This window comes from Phacochoerus africanus, chromosome 2, assembly GCF_016906955.1.
Source record: "Phacochoerus africanus isolate WHEZ1 chromosome 2, ROS_Pafr_v1, whole genome shotgun sequence".
NCBI classification, from domain to species: Eukaryota; Metazoa; Chordata; class Mammalia; order Artiodactyla; family Suidae; genus Phacochoerus; species Phacochoerus africanus.
In genome coordinates this window covers 205,982,964-206,007,306 of record NC_062545.1, presented here as the reverse complement: position 1 = coordinate 206,007,306, position 24,343 = coordinate 205,982,964, and the positions used below count along the sequence as shown (strand labels likewise).

The window sequence follows — 24,343 nt, the reverse complement described above, 5'->3', positions numbered from 1 at the left end:
GGGGATGTAAAGTTCTGATGAGAGCCGTCTGGGAGTTGCAGTGTTGGTTTAGACCCAGGGTTCTCAGCTGGGTTGCAGAGAGCACCTCTGGGAGGTGCAGCCTGGACAAAGTCTTTTAAAGTTTCTCCAGCGATTCTAAGTCATTTTCTCAGGGGTGGGACCCAAAATGGGCATGTTTTAGAAGCCCCACCTCCATCCCACCCAGATGATGCTGATGTAAAGCCAGAGTAGTGAACCAGTGTTCCAAGCCAAGAGTTGAAGCCTAGCTGGATACCAACAACTCCTTTCTTGGTTCTCTGCTGGAGGTTAGCCAAAAAGTCCCAGGTTAGCTCATTAGAGCTCCAAAATAGGGGCTCAGCTGGATGTGGGGAGGAACCACAGTGACTCTCCACTTGGAGAGGAAACTTGATGTTTAGTTCTGACTTAGAAGAAAAGCCAACACAAACTGAGGACTCTTCAGGGAAGAGCAAACCTGAGCAGTGACACACACCTGGCCATGACAGAGCAGCCCAGGGCTGTGGGGTGCCAGGAGTGGCCTCATTGCTGTCATCATTTCTGGGCCAGGTGGGACTGGGCACAAGTCAGGAACTCCTGTTATAACTAGAGGCCTAGGCTTTCCTCAGTGCAGGTAAACAGAGCCTCTAGACAGAGAATAGTTGTCCTACTCATCTGACCCCTTGTCTGTTTCAGAATGTTGGCACATGCACAAGCACACACACACACACACACAAATCTGGTGTGGTGGGTGGGGAAAATGATATAATTGTATATACTGTTTCTCCCAAAGTCTGTGTCAAAAACCTCCCAGAGTCCTACTAAGCCTCTTAAAGAGCTGCCAGCCAGGACTGATAATCAGTTGATTACCCACCAACCATGTGATGAGAGCTGTTACGGTTTGTCAGAGACTGGGGCTAATGGGTAGGACGACATAGTCAGGCATAGTTTCTGATTGGTTGGTGTCTGAAACATACCATTAAGCTTGGCTGGTGAGAACATCCCAAAGCAACCACAAGGCTCTTAATTCTTTGTGTAACTGTATTAAATAATGTGGCCAAATGTTTGGGGACAGTTAGCAACTTGAACTTATTGGAACTGGTGTCTACACATGACTGCATTTGTATTGCTCCATCCCCACCTTGAAGTGTGTTCTTTGGAAAACAATCACTTGGAACTTCCCATTAATATGCTGGGACCATCTCTAATGAAGATGCAATGTTATTTGGGGGAAATGTGGTCACAGAATTCATTTGTGACATATAAGTCATTTATGTCCCAGGTGAGTCTGGAAAAAATGCTCAAGACTGGCCAATCAACATGCTCAGCCAGCGGCTCCTTTGCCGGGCCTCTACCAAACCCTGCTTAATTCCAGCGACCTAATATATGTGCTTCATAATCAAAGGGGCATGAGCTCCCCTATGCTCCCACTCCTGGGGGATATCATCTTTCTCTTACCTGGAAAAGTCCACTGCCGATAGCTCTCACTGAGCCCAAGGCAGCTCTGCTTCTAGGTCCTCAAGGCTTATTGGCCCTTTCTGAAATTACAATTGGGAACAGACCTGGATACACCTGGGAGATGTTTCTGCATTGTATCACTGAGGTCACTCAAGGGCATAGACGTGCACATTGATCATTCTAAGTGATTATTTTTCCTAAAAGACAGAGAAATAAGTCTTTCCCCCTTCCTTCCTCTAAAACACTCTCAAACTCCTCTTCTAAAACTTTCTAGGCAAGTATGGCTCAAGCTTTAATGTGAATCACCTGTGGATCTTGTTAAACTTGCGAATTCTCAAATAGCAGGTCTGGAGTAGACCTTAGGGTGTTGAAGTTTTAATTGAGGTATAATTGACATATCATTATATTAGTTTCAGGTGTACAACATAATGAATTGTATACATTTCAAAATGACCACCACAATAAATCTAATTAATATCCTTCACCATAGCAAAAAAAGTCTTCCTGTGATGAGAACTAAGATCTATTCATCTTCAAAATGTGCAATATAGGATTATTAACTATAGTCATCCTGTTATATATTACATCTCCATGATTTATTTTATAACTTGAAATGTCAACCTTTTGACCGCTTCATTATTTCACCCACCCACTCCCACCTCTCCCACCGCCCCCTCCTGCCTATGGCAAGCACCAGTCTGTTCTCCATATTTATTTTGTTTTTTGGTTTTGTTTAGATTCCACATATAAGTGAGACCATATGGTATTTGTCTTTGACGTATTTTACTTAGCATGATGCCCTCAGGTCCATAAGTGTTGCTACAAATGGCAAGACTTAGTCTTTTTTATGGCTGATTGATATTTCTGTGTGCATGTGTGTGTGTGTATACATACATACCACATTTTCTTTATCATTTCATCCACTGAGGGCACTTAGGTTGTCTCCATATCTTGGCTGTTATAAATAATGCTGTGGTGATTTTGGGTGCGCATGTCTTTTCAAATTAGCTGTTTTCATTTTCTTCAGGTAAATATCCAGAAGTGGTATAGCTGGTTCATATGAGATTCTATTTTTAATTTTTTGAGGCTTCTGCATACTGTTTATCAAAGTGGCTGCACCCACTTACATTCCCACCAACAGTTGACAAGAGTTCACTTTTCTCCACATCCTAAAACTTGTTATATCTGTCTTTCTGATAATAGCCATTCCAACAGGAGTGAGGTGATATCTCACTGTGGTTTTGATTTGAATTTTCCTGATTATTAGTCAAGTTGAGTATATTTTTCATGTACCTATGGACCATTTGTTTCTTCTTTGAAAAAAATGTCTATTCATCTCCTCTGCCCTTTTTAAATTGGATTTTTTTCCCTATTGAGTTAGATGAGTTCTTTATATGTTTTAGATAAACCCTTATTAGATATAAGACTTGCAAATATTTTTTTCCCATTCAGTAAACTGCCTGTTCATTTTGTTGAAGATTTTCTTTGCTGTGCAGAAGCTTTTTAGTTTGATGGAGTCCCACTTGTTTTTGCTTTAAAAAAAAAAATCATTGCCAAGATCAATGTCAAAGGGCTTTCCACCTACATTTTCTTCTAGTTTTCCAGTTGCAGGTCTTCTGTTCAAAATCTTTAATCCATTTTGAGTTAATTTTTTTGTTGTTGGGTGAAAGGTAGTGATCCAATGTCATTCTTTTGCATGTGGCTTTAAAGATTTATTCCCAACATTTATTGAAGAAACTGTCCTTTCCCTACTGTATATTCTTGGATCCTTTGTGGTGAGTTAGTTGACTCTATATGCCTGTGTTTCTGAGCTCTCTATTTTGTTCTACTGATCTGTGTGTCTGTTTTTATGCAAAACTATACTGTGTTGATTACTATAGCTTTGTAATATGGTTTGAAATCAGGGAGTGTGATGCCTTCTGCTTTTTTATTCTTTCTAAAGTTTGCTTTGGGTAGTTCCTGTTGTGGCTCAGCAGTAACAAACGCAACAAGTATGCATGAGGATGCGGGTTCAATTCCTAGCCTCGTTCAGTGGGTTAAGGATCCAGTATTAACATGAGCTGTGGTAAAGGTTGCAGATGCAGCTCAGATCTGGCATTGTTGTGGCTGTGGCATAGGTCAGCTGCTGTAGTTCTCATTTGACCTCTAGCCAGGGAACTTCCATATGCCACAGGTGCAGCCCTAAAAAGAAAATCAATCAATCAAGGTTTCTTTGTTTGTTTGGAGTTATTTGTGGTCCACACAGGTTTTAGGATTGTTTCTTCTGAGAAAAATGCCATTGTAATTTTGATAGGAATGGTAGTGAATCTGTAGATTGCTTTGAGTAGCATGGGCACTTTAACAAATTGATAATTTCAATCCACGAGCACAAAATATCTCCATTTATTTGTGTCATCTTCAGTTTTTTTCATTAACCTCTTCTAGTTTTCAGTCTATAGATCTTTCATTTCCATGAAATTTATTCCTAGGTAACTTTGGTATAATTATAAATGGATTGTTTGCTTAGTTTCCCTTTCTGATGGTTATTGGTTTTTTTTGCTGTTGAGTTGTATAAGTTGTTTATATATTAGAGATTAAACCCTTGTCATTTGCATCATTTGGTAGAATTGCCTGTGAAGCCATCTGGTCCTATACTTTTATTTGTAGAGAGTGTTTTTATTACATATTCAATTTCATTTTTCATGATCAGTCTGTTCAAATGATATATTTCTTCTTATTCAGTTTTGGTGGTCTGCAAGTCTCTAGAAAGTGGTTCATTTATTCTAGATTGTCAAATTGGCTGACACATAATTGTCCATAGCATTCTCTTATGGCTTTTTGTATTTCTGCAGGATCCATTGAGATTCCTCCTTTCTCATTTAGTTTGAGTTGTTTCTCTCCTCTTCTTGGTGAGTCTGGCCAGAGGTTTGTCAATTTTCTTTATCCTTTCCAAGAACCAGGTCTTGGTCCTATTGATTTTTTTTCTAATGCTTTTTGAATCTTTTATTGATTTCCCCTCTGATTTTTAGGATTTCCTTCCTTCTGCTGACTTTAGGCTTTGTTTTTCTTTTTCTAATTCTTTTAGGTAGTGGGTTAAGTTGTTGAATTGATATTTTTCTTCTTAATATCTGCTTTTTTTTAATGTTTTCTATTTTTTCTGTTATAGGTGGTTTACAGTGTTTGGTAAGTTTTGTACTGTACAGCAAAGTGACCCAGTCTCACATACACATACATTCTTTTTCTCACATTATCCTCCATCATGCTCCATCATAAGTGACTAGATATAGTTTCCAGTGCTATACAGCAAGCTCTCATTGCTTATCCCTTCCAAATGCCATGGTTTGTATCTATTAACCCCAGATTTCCAGTCCATCCCATTCCCTCCCCCTCCCCTTTGGCAACCACAAGGCTGTTCTCCTAGTCCATGGGTTTCTTTTCTGTGGAAAGGTTCATTCATGGAGTTCCCGTCGTGGCGCAGTGGTTAACGAATCCGACTAGGAACCATGAGGTTGCGGGTTCGATCCCTGCCCTTGCTCAGTGGGTTAACGATCCAGCATTGCCTTGAGCTGTGGTGTAGGTTGCAGAAGTGGTTCGGATCCCGTGTTGCTGTGGCTCTGGCATAGGCTGGCAGCTACAGCTCCGATTTGACCCCTAGCCTGGGAACCTCCACATGCCGTGGGAGCGGCCCAAGAAATGGCAAAAAAAAAAAAAAAATTCATTCATGCCATATATTAGATTCCAGATATAAGTGATATCATATGGTATTTGTCTTTCTCTTTCTGACTGACTTCACTTAGCATAAAAGTCTCTAGTTCCATCCATGTTACTGCAAATGGCATTATTTTGTTCTTTTTTATGGCTGAGTAGAATTCCACTGTGTATATATACCACATCTTCTTAATCCATTCATCTGTCAATGGACATTTAGGTTTTTTCCATATCTTGGCTATTGTGAATAGTGCTGCAGTGAACATATGGGTGCATGTATCTTTTACAAGGAATATATATTCCCAAGAGTGGGATTGCTGGATCATACGGTAAACTATATTTAGTTTTCTGAGGTACCTCCATACTGTTTCCCATAGTGGTTGTACAAATTTATACCCCCACCAACAGTGTAGGAGGCTCCCTTTTCTCCACACCCTCTCCAGCATTTGTTATTTGTGGACTTATTAATGATGGCTGTTCTGACTGGTATGATGTGGTACCTCACAGTAGTTTTGATTTGCTTTTCACTAATAATCAGTGATGCTGAGTATTTTTTCATGTGCCTTTTGGCCATCCATACATCCTCTTTGGAGAAATGTCTATTCAGGACTTTTGCCCATTTATCAGTTGGGTTGTTAGGTTTTTTTGCTGTTAAGTTGTATAAGTTGTTTGTATATTTTAGAGAGTAAGCCCTTGTGAGTTGCGTCATTTGAAATTATTTTCTCCCATTCCGTAGGTTGTCTTTTTGTTGTTTTTTTTTTTATGGTTTCCTTTTCTGTGCAAAAAAACTTGTCAGTTTTATTAGGTCCCATTGATTTGTTTTTGCTTTTATTTCTGTTGCCTTAGGAGACTGACTCGAGAAAATGTTTGTAAGGTTGATGTCAGATAATGTTTTGCCTATGTTCTCTTCTAGGTGTTTGATGGTGTCTTGTCTTGCATTTAGGTCTTTAAGACATTTTGAGTTTATTTTTGTGCTTGGTGTGAGGGTGTGTTCCAGTTTCATTGATTCCATGTGGCTGTCCAGTTTTCCCAGCATCACTTACTGAAAAGACTGTCTTTTTCCCATTTTATATTTTTGCCTCCTTTGTCAAAGATTAATTGACCATAAGTGTCTGGGCTTATTTCTGGGTTCTCTGTTCTGTTGCATTGGTCTATATGTCTGTTTTGGAACCAGTACCACACTGTCTTGATGACTGTGGCTTTGTAACATTGCCTGAAGTCAGGGAGAGTTATCCCTCCTGCTAGGTTTTTGTTTGAGATTTTTCTTTTTTTTTCTTTCTTTCTTTTTTTTTTTTTTTTTTTGAGGAAGACCTGTATTGCCGTGAACTTCCCTCCAATACTGCTTTTGTGGTATCCCATAGATTTTGAATGGTTGTGTTTTCATTATCATTGTCTCAAGGTATTTTTTATTTTCCCATTTGATTTCCTCATTGACCCATTGGTTCTTTAGTAGCATGTTGTTTAGTCTCCATGTAGTCAGTTTTTCCTCATTTATTTTCCTGTGGTTGATTTCTAGTTTCCCACCATTGTGGTCAGAGAAGTTACATGAAATAATTGCTTTACTCTTAAATTTGTTGAGGTTAGTTTTGTGCCCCAGTATGTGGTCAATCCTTGAGAATGTTCCATGTGCATGAAAAGATTGTATATTCTGATTTCTTTGGATGTAATGTCTTGAAAATGTCAATGAAGGCTAACTTTTCTATTGGGTCATTTAGGATCTCTCTTGCCCTATTGATTTTCTTTCTAGAGGATCTGTCCATTGATGTGGGTGTGGTGTTAAAGTTTCCCACTATGATTGTATTCCCATCAGTTTCTCCTTTTATGTCTGTTAGTATTTGCTGTATATACTGGGTGCTCCTATATTTGGGACATATATATTAATGATTGTAATATCCTCTTTTTGAATGGATGCTTTTATCATTAAATAGTGAGCTTATTTGTCTTTCTTTATGGCCTTCATTTTAAAGTATATTTTGTCTGATATGAAAATACTCCTGCTTTCCTATCTTTTCCATTCACATGGACTATCTTTTCCATCCCATCACTTTCAATTTATAAGTGACCTTTGCCCTAAAGTGAGCCTCTTGAACACAGCATATTGTAGTATCTTGCTTTTTTATCCAATCTGCCACTCTATGTCTTTTGATTGGAGCATTCTGTCCATTGATATTTAAGGTTATTATTGATAAATATGTATTTACTGCCATTTTAAACCTTGTTTTCTAGTTGATTCTGTTTCTCCTTTACTCTTTCCTTTTTTTGATTGGATGATTTCCTTTTATTTTATGCTCATGCCCTCTTCTTTTTAGTTTTTGTGAATGTAATGTTTGGTTTTGATTTGTGGTTTCCCTGTTTTTGAAGTATGTTAATCCCTTCCTATATCTGCTTGATTTAGCCTGACAGTTATATAGGCTCAAAGACATTCAAAAAAGAGTCTAGATTTTCTTACTTTCCTTCCCCACATTTTGTGATTTTGAAGTCCTTTTTTGACATCTTCATGGTTGTCCTTTTGCTGTTCCCTGTGTTTATCTTTGCTTTTACAATAGGGTTTTTTTTCTCCTTTTAGATCTATATACTGGCTTATTTAAGGTATTGCTTTCCAATTATGATTTCCTCCATCCTATTTCTTCTTTTTTATTTAGAGGAGCCCTTGCAGTGTTTCTTTTAGAATATGTTTAGTATTGCTATACTTTTTTAGCTTTTGTTTGTTGGAGAAATTCTTTATTTCTCCTTCTATTTTAAATGATATTCTTACTGGGTAGAGTACTTAAGGCTGAAAATTTTTCCCTTTTAGAACTTTGAATATATCTTGCTATTCTCTTCTGGCCTGTAGTGTTTCTGTAGAAAAATCAGCTGATAGCCCTATTGGGGTTCCCTTATAATTAACTCTTTCTTTTCCTCTTGCTGCTTTTAGAATCCTCTCTCTGTAACTTTTGCTGTTTTTAACATTATGCCTTAATGTAGGCTTTAATGTGGGCCTGTTTGGGTTCAACTTTCTGGGGACCCTCTGTGCTTACTATATCTTGATATCTGTTTCCTTTAGATTGGAGAGTTTTCAGACATAATTTCTTCAAAATCATTTTCAATCCCCTTTTTCTTTTTCTTCTCCTCAAATTACTATTATGTGTAGATTGGCCTGCTTTATATTATCCTATAGATCTCTTTTATTGCTTTCATTTTTTTTTCTTTTGTTTTTTTATCTGTTGTCCTGATTGGGTGGTTTCCATTATTCTATCTTCCACATCGCTTATTTGTTCCTCTGCATTATTCATTCTGCTCTTTAGCCTCTTTAGCTCCATATGCACCTCTGAAAATGAATTTTATAATTTTTCTTGGCTCTTCCTTATATTTTCTAGTTCCTTACTAAAGTAATCTGCATTATTGTTTATATCCACTCAATTCCTTCATATTCACCCTTAATTCCTTCAGTGTTTTCACTATCTCCCTTTTGAACTCAGTGTCTATCAGACTGCAGAGGTCTGTTTCATTATTTCCTGCTTCAGGTGAATTCTCCTATTCTTTTAACTGGGAGTGGTTCCTGAGCTTCTTCATCTTGCTTATGTTTTTCTTTTTCTGTGAGTTTAGGGAAACCAAACTATAGACTTGTAGGGCTATTTCTATGCACAGCATCCCTTTGTATTTTGTGGGGGTTGCTATTTATTTTTGGCATGGGAGTTTGGATATTTGCTGTCTCTTTCTTTAATGTGAGCTGGCTATTGTCTCCAGGGTGCTGAGTGTGTTTCCAGGGAGAAGGAGGCAATGGGTAGGGCTAGTAGTCAGTGCCTGGTTGCTGGGCTCTTGACAGTAGCAAGGACCCACCGGAAGGTAGTGCAGGCTACTCCTATTTGCATGGTCTTGGGGAATGACAGTGATCAAGCATGTGGGTGCTGGCCTGGAGCATTTGGCAATGTCAGCAGCAGAGTGGGTGTGTTCCTAAGGGAGTGAGAGCAACAACATGTGGTGTAAAGTCACAATGCCCACCTCTGTGGTGCCCTCTGAGGTGACTGGGGCCCCAAGTGGTGCCTGTTCACAGACCTTAGTGGTGGCAGACTCTGCCCACCTCTGGGGTCAAAGATAGTTGCAGTGGTTTGCCTCACCACCTGTGGACCACACAAGAACAACCCTGTCCCGCTTAGCCCACACAGGAGGTATTGCACAGCCTACTCCTAGTTGCAGGGTCCTGGGAAGACACAGTAATCAAGCATGTAGGAGCTGCCCAGAGTGTTTGGCAGTGGCAGCAGCAGGGCAGATGTGTTCCCAGGGGAGTGAGAGTAACAACAGGTGGTGTTTGGTCATGACCTCCTCCTCTGTGGTTCCCTCTGAGGTGATTGAGGCTGCAAATGGTGCCTGTGGTACCCCTAGTGGTAGTGGGCCACACCCACCTCTGGATTCAGAGAGAACTGTGGTGGGTTGCCCCCACCAACCGTAGACCATGCAAGAAGCACCCTGTCCCATTTAGCCCCCACAGGAGGTACTGCATGGGCTGCTCCTAGTTGTAGGAAGGGACAGTGATCAAGCGTCTGTGCACTGCCCAGAGCATTTTGGTAGTGGTAGCAGCAGGATGGGTGTACTCCCAAGGGAGTGAGAGAAACAACAGGTGGTATTAGGTTGCAGTGTCCTCTTTCTGGCCAGCGTCTGAGGTGACTGGGGCCACAGGTGGAGCCACACCTCCCTCTGGTTTCTGAGATGACTACTGTGGTTTTTCCCTGCCACCTATAGATCACACAAGAGGCACTACATCTCACTTAGCCCTGCACTGACCTTAGCCCACACAAGAGGTGCCCAGCCTGCACAAGAAGCACCTAGTCTCCTATAGCTCAAGCAAGTGGCCTCCGGCCACCAGTAGCCCATGCCAGAGGTGCCCCACCCTCTGAAAGCCTGTTCATGTACAGGGAATGCCTGTGGCAGTCCACCCCTTCTCCTCTCTCCCTCCCCAACAATGGCACCTTGCTTCTCCTTCATGCCCAGACCTCCTGCTGGGTTCCTTCTGCTGTGGCATTCTGCTCCCCAGCCCACGGCACACCACTCCTTAGCCCCTCAGGCTGTCTCCACACAGCCAGTCCTAGTCCTCTCCCCAGAACTGACCTCCAGAGCCTGAGTATCAGCATCCAGCCCCTGCCCAAGTATCTCAGGCTATGGTATCCTGGGTGGTGGTGCAGATGATCTATGCAGCTCTCTCTCAGCTTTTCCCTCTTTAGTCCAGCTACTGCACTTTTCTCAGCAACTTTGAGGTCCCTTTGTCTCAGCTGATCTCCCCATTGGTTAGGTGGCTTCCAAGAATGTGGGTTCCATTTTTCTTTCATAGCTCCTTCTCATGAATGCTATTCCAGTCCTGATTCCATCTGTCTCTCTCTCTTTTCTTTTTTCTTTTGTTCTACCCAGTTATGTCCAGGGTTTCTTGCCCTTTTGGGAGGTTTAAGTTCTTCTGCCATCATTCAGTAGATGTTCTGTGTTAACTGTTCTACATGTAGATGTGTTTTTTTGATATGTTTCTGAGAGAAGGTGAGTGCCATATCTTACTCCTCTGCCATCTTGATCCTTCCCACTAATCTTTTTTATATTCTTATAAAATTGGTAGGAATTCCCATTGTGGCTCAGCAGTAATGAACCTGACTTGTATCCATGAGGATGCAGGTTCAATCCTTGGCCTCTCAGTGGGTTAAGGATCCAACATTGCCCTGAGCTGTGGCGTAGGTCGCAGATGTGGCTCAGATTCCATATTGCTGTGGCTGTGGTATAGGCCAGTAGCTATAGCTCCAATTTGACCCCTAGCCTGGGAACTTCCATATGCCGTAGATGTGGCCCTAAAAAGACCAAAATAAAATTTTAAAAAATAAGTAGTAATGTAACCACTTACATTTCAGATTTTAATAATTTGATTACTGGGGGTTTTTTTAGTTAATGTAGCTAAAAGTTGTCTATTGTGTAGCTCTTTCAGAAGAACTAACTTTTTGTTTCACTGATTTTTCTCTATTGTTCCTCTATTCTTTATTTCCACTCTAGTTTTATCATCTCCTTCCTTCTGCTAGCTTCAGGGTTAGTTTTCTCTTCTTATATTGGATTTTTAAGGTCTCAAGTTAGGTTGTTTGATATCTTTTTTTTTAACGTAGTGATTTTCTTTTTTAACACTGCTTCCTCTGCAGTCCATGTTTTCATTTGTCACAAGGTATTTTCTAATTTCTCTTGTGATTTTTTCTTTGACCAATTGGTTGTTTAAGCATATGTTAACTTCCACATACTTACGAATTTTCCTGTTTTCCTTCTGCTGATTACAGTTCCACCCACTGTGGTGAAAAGATACTTTGTATTATTATATTCTTTTAAAATTTATTGACTTGTTTTGTGACCTAACATGTAGTCTATCCTGGAGAATATTTGATGTACATACACTTTAGAAAAACACATATTCTCCTATTGTGGGGTAGAGTGTTCTTTATATGCCTGTTAAGTCCAATTGGTCCATAGTTTTGTTAAATTCCTCTTTTATTGATCTTATGTGGGAGTTTTTTGGTCATCTTATTCAGTATTCAAAGTGGGATATTTTAGTGTCCAACTGTTATTGTAGAACTGTCTATTTCTCTGTTCAGTTCTATCATTGATTCTTGTATTTTGGAGCTTTGATGTTTATGCATATATGTTTGTATCTTAAATGTTACCAATAGTTTGTTATATATTCTTGCTTTATTGACCTTATTATAAATATATAATTTCCTCTCTATCTCTTTTAACAGTTTTGACTTAAAATTTTTTTGTGAGATCCTGTTGTGGCTCAACAGGTTAAGGACCCAACATTGTCTTTGAGGATGCAGGTTAAATCTCTGGCCTTGCTTAATGAGTTAAGGATCTGGCATTGCCACAAGCTGTAGCACAGGTCGCAGCCCAGGAACTCACATATGCCACAGGTGCAGCTGTAAAAAGAAAAAAAAATATTTTTTCTACTATTGATATAGCCTCCCCACCCTTTTTAGTTATTACTTTGTATGTAACATTTTTTCCTATCCTCTCACATTCAACCCATTTCAGTTTTCATATATAAAGTGAGTCTCAAATTTCCTGTCATGGTTCAGTGGGTTAAGAACCCAACTAGTATCCATTAGGATGCAGGTTTTATTCCCAGCCTCACTTAGTGGCTTAGATCTGGCATTGCCACAAGGTGCAAAGTAGGTCACAGATGCAGCTCAGATCTGACATTGCCATAGCTGTGGTGTAAGCTGGCAACTGCAGCTCTGATTTGACCTCTAGCCTGGAACTTCCATATGCCACAGGTGTGGCCCTAAAAAGAAAAAAAAAGAAAATATGAAGCATACATTTGGCCAAAAGTCATGTGAAAAGATGCTCAACATTATTAATTATAAGAGAAATACAAATCAAAAGTACTATGAGGTGTCACCTTAGACTGGTCAGAATGGCTGTCATTTAAAAATCTACAAATAACAAATTCTGGACAGGGTGTGCAGAAAAGGGAACACTCCTAAACTGTTTCTGGGAATGAAATTGGTACAACCACTGTGGAAAACCGTATGGAAGTTCATTTAAAATCTAAAAAAAGAGTTGCCATATGATGCAGTCATCCCACTTCTGGGCATATAATCAGAGAAAACTCTAATTTTAAAATATGCATGCACCCCAATGTTCATAGCAGCACTACTTATAATAGCCAAGATATGAAAGCAACCTAAATGTCCATCAGTAGAGGAATGGATAAGGATAGCTGCATATATGATATACATACATATACATGCAATAGAATACTACTCACCCATAAAAAGGAATGAAATAATGCCATTTGCAGCAACATGGATGGACCTAGCAATTACCACACTAAGTGAAGAGTGATGCAAATACAGTATTCACTTATATATGAAATCTAAAATATGACACAAATGAACTTATTTATGAAATAGACTTACAGACATAGAAAACAAACTTATGGCTACCAAAGGGGAAAGGGGACAGGGAAGGAAAAAATTAAGAGTTTGGGATTAGCAATACAAACTGCTTTATATAAAATAGATAAAGTCTTAATGTATAGCATAGGAAACTATATTCAACATCTTGTAATAACGTATAATTGAAAAGAATCTTTAAAAGTATATATATATATATATATATATATATATATATATATCCAGCCATCTATACATATATATGTACATATAGATGTGTAGCTGAAACTTTGCTGTACACTGAAACATAGTATTGTAAATCAACTATACTTCAATTTATTAAAAATACATTTTTAAAAAAAAGAGTTTTTGTAGATAGATTGCCCATCTATGCCTTTTGCTTAGAGATCTTTTTTTTCCATTTACATTTAAAGTAATTACTGACAAGGATTTCTGACCGGGACTTATTTTTGCAACATTGTTATTTGTTTTAGGTGTCTTATACCTTCCTCTACTCATTCCCTCTCCTACTGCCTTTTTTTGTGTTTAGCTGATGTTTTGATTCCTTTCTCTTTTTTTAGATTAAGTCTGTAGATATTTAAATTGTAGTTTCTCTCAGAATTACACCTAACATCCTAAAGTTATAACAATCTAGTTTTAATTTATAGCAATGTAACTTCAACCACACACAGTAAATGCATTCGTCTAGGCATTTAGGTTGTTTACATGTCTTAGCTATTGTGAACAGTGCTGCTATGAACATTGGGGTGCATGTATCTTTCCAAATTAGAGTCTTCTCCAATTATATGCCCAGGTGTGGGGTTCCTGGATCATATGGTAATTCTATTATTAGTTTTATGAGGAACCTCCATACTGTTTTCCATAATAGTTGTACCAATTTACATACCTACCAACAGTTTAGGAGGGATCCCTTTTATCCACACCCTCTCAAGTATTTTTTTATTTGTAGATTTTTAAATGATGGCCATCCTGACCAATGTGAGGTGGTACCTTATTGTAGCCTTGATTTTCATTTATCTAATAATTAATGATGTTGAGCATCTTTTAATGTGCCTACTGGCCATCCATATACCTTCTTTAGAGAAATGTCTATTTAGGTCTTCTGCTTATTTTTCAATTGGGTTGTCTGAGTTGCTTGTATATTTTAGAGAGTCAGCCATTTTTGGTTACATCATTTATAAATATTTTCTTCCATTGTTAATATGGCCATACTACTCAAAGCAATATACAAATTTAATGTGATCCCTATTAAATTACGAATGACATTTTTCACAGAGCTACAAAAAATAATCCAGAAATTCATATGAAATGATAAAAGACCCTTCAGATAATACTACAAAGCTACAGTAACCAAAACAGTGTGGTATTGGTACAAAAACAGTCATACAGATCAATGGAGCAGAATAGAGAGCCTAGAAATAAACCTAGACACCTAAGGTCAGTTATTAAGAGTATTAATATTAAATATAAATATAATTAATTAATTAATTAGAATATTAAATAATTTTAAATATTAAGTGTGGAAAAAGACAATTGCCTCATAAAGTGGTACTGGAAAAATTGGACAGCTGCATGTAAATCAGTGAAATTAGAACACACTCTCACACCATGCCTAAAAGTAAACTCAAAATGGCTTAACAACCTTAACATAAGACATGACACCATTTAACTCATAGAAGAGAACACAGGTAAAACATTCTCTAACATAAATCATACAAATGTTAGGTCAATCTCCCAAGGCAATACAAATAAAAATAACAACAAAAAAAGGAACCTAGAAAAGAAGACAACCTACAGAATGGGAGCAAATATAATTATTTTTAATGCATTTGTCATTTAAATCTTATAGAAAATTAAAAGTGTATTTACATACCAAAATTATAATACCAATGTTTATATTTGCCCATGTATTTACATTTGCTGTAGATGTTTAGATCTTCATATGGCTTTGAGTTACTGTCTAGCATCTTTTCATTTTTAACCTGAGAGTTTCCCTTTCATATTTCTTATAGTCAGACATAGTGGTAATGGTCTCCCTCTGATTTTATCTGGGAGTATCTTAATTTCACCCTCATTTTTGAATGACAGTTTCACTGGATATAGGATTCCAGATGCATAGTTTTCTTTCAGTACTTTAAGAGTTACAATGTTACTACCTCTGGCCTGCACATTTTCTGCTGAGAAATGATCTGCTAATCTTATTGAAGATCCCTTGTACCTAAGGAGCCTGTCTTGCTGATTTTAAGATTCTTTGTTTATAAGACAATTTTATTATAATGTATCTCAGTGTGGTTCCCTTCAGGTTTATTCTACATGGAGTATGTTGAGCTTTTTGTAGATTCATTCCTTCATCAAATTTGGGGAGTTTTTGGCAATTATTTCCTCAAACTATCTCTCTGCCTCTTTTTTTCTCCTTCTGCTGGACTCCCACATGTGTATGTTGGTCCATTTTCTTCATTTTTTTTTCTTTTAGCTCCTTAAACTCAATTATTTCTTTTTTAAAATATTATTGGAGTATAGTTGACTGGGATATGTTGATTTCAGGTGTACAGCAAAGTGAACCTGACACACATACACACAATCTTTATCAGATTATTTAGATGAATTTCAACTGTCCTGATTTCTGGTTTGCTAATTGTTTGTTCTGTCTGCTTAAACCTGCTAGTGAAATTTTCAGTTCAGATATTATATTTTTCAGCTTCTAAGTTTATTTTTATAATTTCTATTTCGTTGTTGATATTCTCATTTTTTGGTTCACATATAATTTCTCTTATTTACTTTAGTTGTTTATTCATGTTTTCCTTTAGACTTTTTTTGCCACAGCCATGCCATATCCAAGCCATGTCTGCAACCTACACTACAGCTCATGGCAACACTGGATCATTAACCCACTGCGTTGAGGCCAGGGGTCAAACCCACATCCTTGTGGATACTAGCTGGGTTTATTACTGCTGAGCCTCAGTGGGAACTCCCAATTCCTTTAGATCTTTGAACATATTTATAACAATTGTTTGATACCCTGTTTCTTCAGGGATGGTTCTGCCACTTTACATTCTTCCTTGAATGGTCCATGATTTCGTATTTATTTGTATGGCTTATGATTTATTCTGGGCATTGGGCCATTGAAAAATAACACTCCTCTTCCAGTATTTGAATACTGTCTCTGTGCCTGTGCACTCCTTTGCTGATTAGCTAAATGCTCTCTGAGCCTATAAATCAGCCTGACATGAAAAGTTAAGGTACCCTCAGGTCTTTTCTGAGGCTTTTCTGAGCATATGACTTGCCTGAGCCTGCTTGTGGTTTTCTGAATTACTCTTTATATATGGCTGCTTTTGAATGTCTTAATTTCCAAAATAGTCTCACCCCAGGTTGTTCTCAGGGCCTTAGGTAATCTATTCAATGTCTCCATCTGTAATCTTTTGCCCCAAGTGTCTGTAGTCCTGTTGCAGCTTTCATAATTAGTGGCTGCCATTTTTCTACACTTGATATTTGAGTTAGACAAAACAGAGACCAGTCCTTCAGGTAGCCCTCTGACAGGTTAGAACATTGCACATTACAAATAGGATCTTCTCTGCTCCATAGAGATTGTGGGAAGAAATGGCATGCTGCTGCCTCTAGACCAAAACTGTCATACATGAAAGATCAGTTAAACGCAAATTTTCCTACAGTTTTGAAGGTGGCTATTTCATTATTGCTGTTTGCTAGGTTGCTCTTGACCTTTTACTTTGTAGAATTTCTATAAGGTTAGTTCAACCAGTTTCTCATTGCTTTTTAATATTTCTATGTGGAAATGAGGACATAGAGCTACCTCGTCTGCCATTTTGCTGATGTTCCTTGACATATATGGCAGTTCTTGAAGGAGCTATGTGTCTCCAGCAGCCCTTTTTTCCACTCTCATTTATATCTCTAATCATTGCTTATTTGATTTCATTGCCAATTGACACTGAAACTGTCCTTAACAGGGTCCCAGGTGACAGCCTGTAAGTCAGGTTCCACTGGATACCGGTCAGTTCCTACTCCATCTCATTTGTTCTTTTTGATACCAGTGACCCTTCCTTATTTCTGGAAACTCCTTTGTTGTCCCTGTGAATATGATATCTTTTTTCCTCCTCTTCGTGCATTTTAGGTTCTCTCCTAAAACTTTTCTTCCTCTCATTCTTTCTCTTACCTTAGGTTATATGACCTGTAGTTCCTAGTCACTACTTGTCTATTGATGAATTTCAAATAGATAGTGTTCAGCCCAGCTCTATTAAGTCACGGATCTATATATCCACCTGCTTAATGAACATATATACTTGGTTATTTTACAAGCATTTCATACTAAATGTCTTCGAAAAAATTCTTTTTTTGATATTTTTAGGGCTGCACCTATGGCATATGGAGGCTCCCAGGCTAGGGGTCCAATCAGAGCTACAGCTGCTGGCTTATACCACAGCCACAGCAATGCAAGATCTGGGCAGAGTCTGTGACCTACACCACAGCTCACGACAACGCTAGATCCTTAACCTACTGAGCGAGGTCAGGGATCGAACCTACATCCTCATGGATGCTATTCAAATTTATTTCTGCTGAACCATGGTTGGAACTACTTCAAAACAAATTCTTACCTAGCTGTTCAGTCCATAAACCTGAGATTAATCTTAGCTCCCTCCCTGACAATCAGGCACCACTGAAGGCATGGGAATCACACTTACATAGACTCTCTTTCAGGATGTCTTTGGCTATTCTGGTCTTTTGTGCTTCCAAACAAACTTTAAAATATTTTATTCAAGTTCTGTGAAAAATGTCCTTGGTAATTTGATAGGGATTGCATTGAATCTGTAGATTGCCTTGGGTAGTATAGTCATTTTGATAATATTAACTCTTCCAATCCACAAGAATGGTATATCTTTCCATCTATTTGTGTCATCTTTGATTTCTTTCATCAGTGGCTTATAGTTTTCAGAGTACAGGTCTTTTGTCTCTTTAGGTGGGTTTTCTCCTAGGCATTTTATTCTTTTGGATGCGATGGTAAGTGGGATTGCTTCCCTAATTTCTCTTTCTGCTCTTTGTTAGTGTATAGAAATGCCATCAATTTCTGTGTATTAATTTTGTATCCTGAGACTTTGCCAAATTCATGGATGAGCTCTAACAGTTTTCTGGTAGAGTCTTTAGGATTCTCTAGACCTAAGATTAATCTCAGGTTTATGGACTGAACAGCTAGGTAAGAATTTGTTTTGAAGTAGTTCCAACCATGGTTCAGCAGAAATAAATTTGAATAGCATCCATGAGGATGTAGGTTCGATCCCTGACCTCGCTCAGTAGGTTAAGGATCGATCGTCATCTGCAAATAGGGATAGTTTTACTTCTTCCTTTCCAATTTGGATTCCTTTTATTTCTTTTACTTCTCTGATTGCCGTGGCCAGGACTTCGAAAACTATGTTGAAGAGTGGTGGCGAGAGTGGACATCCTTGTGTTGTTCCTGATCTCAGCAGGAATACTTTCAGCTGTCCAACATTGAGAATGATGTTCACTGTGGGTTTGTCATATATGGCCTTTATCATGTTGAGGTAGGTTCCCATTATGCCCACTTTCTGAAGGGTTTTTATCAGAAAAGGGTGTTGGATTTTGTCAAATGCTTTTGTCAAAGGCTTTTTCCATGTCTATTGAGAGGACCATATGGTTTTTATTCTTCAGTTTGTTAATGTGGTATATCATACTGATGGATTTGTGGATATTGAAGAACGCTTGCATCCCTGGGATAAATCCCACTTGATCATGATGTACAATCCTTTTAATGTATTGTTGGATGCGGTTTCCTAGTATTTTGTTGAGGAGTTTTGCATCGATGTTCATCAGTGAAATTGGCCTGTAGTTTTTTTTGTGGTGTCTTTGGTTTTGGTATCAGGGTGATGGTGGCTTCATAGAATGAGTTTGGGAGAATCCCTTCCTCTGCAATTTTTGAAATAGTTTCAGAAGGAGAGGTGTTAACTCTTCTCTCATGTTTTATAGAATTCACCTGTGAAGCCATCTGGTCCTGGACTTTTGTTTGTTGGAAGTTTTTTAGACACACTTTCAATTTCAGTTCTTGTGATTGGTCCATTCATCTTTTCTATTTCTTCTTGCTTTAGTCTTAGAAGATTGTACCTCACTAAGAATCTGTCCATTCTTCTAGGTTTTCTGTTTTACTGGCGTATAGTTGCATATAGTAGTCTCTTATGATCCTTTGTATTTCTGTGATGTCCGTTGTTACGTCTCCTTTTTCATTTCTAATTTTATTGATTTGAGTCCTCTCTCTTTTTTTCTTGAGAAGTCTGGCTAAGGGTTTATCAATTTTGTTGATCTTTTCAAAGAACCAGCTTTTCATTTCATTGATCTTTTCTATGGTTTTCTTTGCTTCTATTTCATTGATTTCTGCTCTGATCTTTATGATTTCTTTCCGTCTACCAACTTTGAGTCTTGTCTGTACTTCTCTCTTAAGCTGCTTTAGATGTAAAGTTAGCTTGTTTATTTGAGCTTTTTCTTGTTTCCTGAGGTGGGCTTGTATTGCTCTAAACTTTCCTCTTAGAATGGCTTTTGCTGCATCCCATAGGTTTTGGAGTGTCATATCTTCATTGTCATTTGCTTTTAGGTATTTTTTTAATTTCCTCTTTGATTTCTTCCATGATCCATTGGTTGTTTAGGAGCATGTTGTTGAGTCTCCACGTGTTTGTGTTTTTTGCAGTTTTTTCCTTCTTCTTGATTTCCAGTCACATGGCATTGTGGTTGAAAAAGATGCTTGATATGATTTCAATTTTCTTAAAGTGACTGAGGTTGGATTTGTAGCCCAGGATGTGATCAATCTTAGAGAATGTTCCATGTGCACTTGAGAAGAATGTGTATTCTGTTGCTTTTGGATGGAATGTCGTAAGTATCTATGAAGTCCATCTGGTTTAATGCATCATTCAGGGCCTGTGTTTCCTTATTGATTTTCTATCTGGTTGATCTGTCCATTGCTGTAAGTTGGGTGTTAAAATCCCCCACTATGATTGTGTTGTTGTCAATTTCTCCTTTTAAGGTTGTCAGCAGTTGCCTTATATATTGTGGTGAATCTATGATGGATGTGTAGATATTTAAAATTGTTATATCTTCTTCTTGGATTGATCCTTTGATCATTATGTAATGATGTTCTTTGTCCCTTAAAACATTCTCCATTTTAAAAGTCTATTTTGTCTGATGTAAGTATTGCTACTCCAGCTTTCTTTTGATTCCCGTTTGCATGGACTCTTTTCTTCCATCCTCTCACTTTCAATTTGTATGTGTCCCTAGAAGAGAAGTGGGTGTCTTGAAGACAGCATGCATATAGATCTTGTTTTTGTATCCATTCAGCCAGTCTCTGTCTTTTGGTTGGGGCATTTAGTCCATTAACATTTAAGGTAATTATTGATATGTATGTTCTTATTACCACTTTATTCATTGCTTTGGATTTGTTTTTGTTGCTGTTTTTTCTTCTCTTGTTCTCTCTTCTGGTTTCATGAATATCTTTAGTGTTGTATTTGTGTTGATTTTTCTTTGCTTATCAATTGTAGATTTTTGGCTTGCAGTTCTTCTGAAGTTTTGATGTAAGAGTCTGTATGTATATGAGATTGTTTTTAAGTTGATGTTCTCTTAATTGCAAGTTCATCTCCAGTGTCCTGCATTTATACCCACCTCTTCTCATGATTTCTGATTTTGGTGGTATAACTGTGCGTGGATAATTTCATATCTTTACTGTTTATAGATAGCTTTATTGGTGAGCCTTGTCATTGTGTCATTTTTGTTTCCTGTTGCTGTCTTTTCTTTTCTGCCTAGAGAAGTTCCTTTAGTATTTGTTGTAAGGCTGGTTTAGTGTTGCTGAATTCTCTCAACTTTTGCTTATCAGTGAAGGTTTTTATTTCACCTTCAAATCTGAATGAGAGTCTTGCTGGGTAAAGTAATCTTGGCTGGAGGTTTTCTCCTTTCATCACGTTAAGTATATCATGCCACTCCTTTCTGGCCTGCAGAGTTTCCACTGAAAAATCTGCCAATAACATTATTGGGGTTCCCTTGTATGTTATTTGTTTCTTTTCCCTAGCTGCTTTCAAGATTTTGTTTTTAGGAGTTCCCGTCGTGGCGCAGTGGTTAACGAATCCAACTAGGAACCATGAGGTTGCGGGTTCAGTCCCTGCCCTTGCTCAGTGGGTTAACGATCCAGCGTTGCCGTGAGCTGTGGTGTAGGTTGCAGATGCAGTTCGGATCCCGCGTTGCTGTGGCTCTGGCGTAGGCCGGTGGCTACAGCTCCGATTCAACCCCTAGCCTGGGAACCTCCATATGCCGCGGGAGCGGCCCAAGAAATAGCAACAACAACAACAACAACAAAAAGACAAAAGACAAAAAAAAAAGATTTTGTCTTTAATTTTGGTCAGTTTGATTAATATGTGTCTTGGGGTGTTCCTCTTTGGGTTTATTTTCTATGGTACTCATTGTGCTTCCTGGATTTGAGTGGTTCTTTCCCATGTTACCGAAGTTTTTGGATGTTATCTCTTGGAATATTTTTTCTGTCCCCTTCTCTCTCTCTCCTTCTGGCACCCCTACAATATGGATGTTGGTGCATTTCACATTGTCCCAGAGTTCTCTGAGACTCTCTTCATTTGTTTTCAAGATTTTTTTCTCTTTTCTGTTCTGCACCTGTAATTTCTACTAATCTGTCCTCCACCTCACTTATTCATTCTTCTGCCTCCTGAATTCTGCTGTTAACTGCTTCTAGTGAATTTTTTATTTCAGTTATTGTATTTTGCATCTCTTCTTGTTTAAGTTTTATATCTTGTATCTCTTTGCTCAGTGTTTCCTGTAAGTTATCCATCTTTGCCTCCAGTTTACTTCCAATGTCTTGCATCATCTTCAGCATCAAGATTCTAGTGTCTTTTTCCTGGAGGCTGAGAATCTCCTCATCAGTTAGCTGATTTTCTGTGTTTTTTCCTTTCTCCCTCATCTGAGTTAAAGTTCTCTGTCTCTTCATTTTTATAGGTTTTTGGTGTGGTGACCTTTTTACAGATAATAGAGTTGTAGCCTCTCTTACTTCTGGTGTCTGCCCCCCTTGTGGCTGAAGTTGGTATGGGGGCTTCCTGATGGGAGGGGCTGATGCCTGCCCCCCTTGTAGGTGGAACTGATTCTAATCCCTGTGGTGGGTGGGGCTTAGTCTCTGGATGGGATTAGAGGCAGCTGTGTGCCTGAGGGGTCTTTAGGTAGCCTGTTTACTGTACTGAGGGTCGGGGCTGTGATCCCACCTGGATTGTTGTTTGCCCTGGGGCTTCTCAGCAGCTGACTGACGGGTGGGGCCAGATTTTCCCCAAATGGCCACCTCCAGAGAAAGGCAGGGCTGCTGAATATTCCTGAGAGCTTTGCTTCCAATGTCCTTCCCTCACAACAAGCAACATTCACCCCCGTTTTCCCAGGAGGTCCTCTAAGAACTGCAGTCAGGTTTAAACCAGATTCCTATTGAGACTTTGCTTTGCCCTGGGACCCAGTGCATGTGAAAGTCTGTGTGCACCTTTTAGGAATGGGGTCTCCATTTCCCCCAGTCCTGTGGTGGCTCCTGTGCACAAGCCCCACTGGCTTTCAATGCCAGATGCTCCAGGGGCTCTTTCTCCCAGTGCCAGATCCCCACACGTGGGATTTTGATGTGGGGGTTCAGAACTCTCACTCCTATATGTGAGTCTTTGTGAACCAGTTAGTTTCCTAGTCTGTGGAGCTTCCTACCCAGGAGGTATGGGGTTGTTTATATCACAAAATCACACCTCCTACCTCTTGATGTGGCCCCCTCTTTTTCTTCTGGAGTAGGATATATTTTTTAAGGTTTCTTGTCCATTTGGGTGAAGATTGTTCAGCCTTTAGTTGTGAATTTTGTTGTTTTTAGGAGAGAAGTTTAGCTCCAGTCCTTCTGTTCCACCATCTTAATCCCATCTCTGATCAGCACAATTTTTTATCTAGACAAGATTCTCTTTCTCCAGTCTAGTCACTTCCCAATTCAATTATTTTATATACTACTGATGGAATAATTTTATTAAATAATAGCTCTAATCATAACATTCCTGCTTAAAAATCTTTCTAGATGCCCCCCTCCCCAACCCCAACAAAGTGCCATTCATAATAAACTCCTTGGACAGCATAAAGTATTTCCCATGTCAGATCACATGTTTTACAGACACATTTATATTTCTACCTCTCATATAATTCTGCAAACAGTACAGGCCTGTTTTAACCATCATTCCTTCACACATACTTTAATGGAACACATTCCCTGCCCAAGACAGGTGCCTCATAAATGTATGCTGGATGAAAAGAAGAAAATTTAATTGTTACATGAAGCCAGGTTGTTAGAGCTGAGAAGGTGGTCCTAGTTCTACTTAGACTAAAATCAGCATGGTCTTCATAGACTTCAAAGAGGTAGGAAGATGAAGGAACAGATCTTTGCATGACTTTGAAAAGAATTCTCTTGTCAGAAACTATGACCATTTCCTTCTTACAGGAGTGTAATATGGAGGTTTAGTGGGTATCTATAGTTTGAAACACATCCCAACAATATCACCAATACAAAAATATAAAAAGGGCTTTGAGATCAAATAGTTCCCTGTCATTTTAATGCCTTAATCCTTGCTACTCTTTCAAGTGCTGTCCATGGATGAATGACATTTGCATCACCTGAGAGCTTTTAAAAATTCAGCATGGATAAATTAAGGTGGGTGGACAGAATGAGAATTTCAACAAAGTGTTAGAAAAGATAAAGTACCAAATAGAAATGACAAAGCTGAACAATATATTAACTACACTAGAAATTACACTAGAGGTTTCCAACAACAGACCAGATGAAGCAAAGAAAGGATCTATGAACTTGAAGTTAGAACAGTAGAATATACCCAGTCAGAGCAGGGAAAGAGAGAGGGAGGGAGAGAGAAATAAAGAGGAAGGGAGGGAGGGAGGCCAAGAGGGAGGAAGGAAAGAATACAAGATGGTGAGGTAGGAGGACCTTGAGGTCACCTCCTCTCATGACCACAGCAAAATCATAACTGATCAACAAGCATTAATTTAAAAAAAAAGACTGGACTCTACCCTAAAAAGATATTCTATATCCAAAGACATAAAGAAGAAACCACAAGACAATAAGAGGGGCACACTTATGATATAATCAAATCCCATACCACCTGGGTGTGTGACCCACAAACTGGAGATTAATTATATTGCAAAAGTTCTTCCAAAGGAGTGAGACCTCTGAGTCCCATGACAGGCTCCCAGCCTAGGGGTCCAGCATCAGGAGTGGGAAC

The 24,343-nt window shown here is 38.7% G+C and overlaps 1 protein-coding gene across 1 annotated transcript in view; it reads left to right on the top strand.

The window, feature by feature from the left end:
* The window catches only part of ADAMTSL1 (ADAMTS like 1), a 452,838-nt gene that overhangs the window by 414,446 nt on the left and 14,049 nt on the right, over positions 1 to 24,343 (top strand). The gene's annotated exons all lie outside the window — the stretch shown is intronic.